This window comes from Propithecus coquereli, unplaced genomic scaffold, assembly GCF_000956105.1.
Source record: "Propithecus coquereli isolate 6110/MARCELLA unplaced genomic scaffold, Pcoq_1.0 Scaffold138, whole genome shotgun sequence".
In the NCBI taxonomy this organism is placed as follows: domain Eukaryota; kingdom Metazoa; phylum Chordata; class Mammalia; order Primates; family Indriidae; genus Propithecus; species Propithecus coquereli.
Genome location: NW_012138080.1, coordinates 384,967 through 385,964, shown reverse-complemented (window position 1 = coordinate 385,964; position 998 = coordinate 384,967).

Sequence of the window (998 nt, the reverse complement as noted above, 5' to 3'; positions counted from 1 at the left end):
AGGCTCCAACTTTCACAATATGTGTATAAACCAAATTTGTAATGGGCAAGTTTAAGTTCCTATTTACTCTTCAACCATGAGTAGGCTAAGACTTGGGTAGGAAAGTTCTGAAGCTCCAGGAGAAGGTGCACAGCAAGAAGGTTCAAGTCCTAAGAGACAGAAAAAGGAGATTTCCGACTTCAGAAGAGGATGTTACAGAGTTATTTTATACAGAAGTTTTTTGACCCAGAAGGAAAAGGTCCTACATCTTTGGATCTTGTTTCTTGTCGAAGGAAAATAACTCACCAGAAAGTAAAATCGCTAAATTAAAGGAGATTAGGATGAGGCTTCTTCTAAAAGAGTATAACCTTGTGCTAAAGTTTCCACTAAACTTGGTGTTACCAAAGCTGGCATCTCTCAGCTGCCCCATTCACTCTCTGAAGCATCTTGGTTCAGAGAAATCAATTCCAAGAGCCTTTGAACTTGGAAAAACCCCATGCTTACTTTATTATACGTGACCAGTGACAACAGGCAATATGATGGAAGAGGACCTACCTGCTGTTCTCAATTCCCAAGTCTGAGAGTCACTTATTCATCCTCCCTGAGTCCATGACCTGTGATTATACGAATCTGGTTTCCCATTCTGCCTCTGGCAGGATGTCTGTCTCAGTGAAGTTTTCCTGATTTTCACTCTCTGGAGTCACTCTCTTCCATTTTCTCAGAAGAGGAAATGAGGTGTACTTTAGTAGCTACTCAAAGGCCCCAGCTGACACCAACAGCTGTGCTGTCTGGTTCATACTCTGTTATCTGGACCTGATAGAATTGATTGAATTTTACTTAATTTTTTATAAAAATCATTCATTTAAGAATTGCCCTTCTATATGTGTGGTCTGCTAATTATAACTTATTAGTACAGAGGGGATAAAAGTCAACTTATACTCTTAGCTTTGCACAGTGATCCACACATTCTGTTGTATGTGTATGTCAACAGAAAGTGCAGGCTCTGGCTGGGCGCAGTG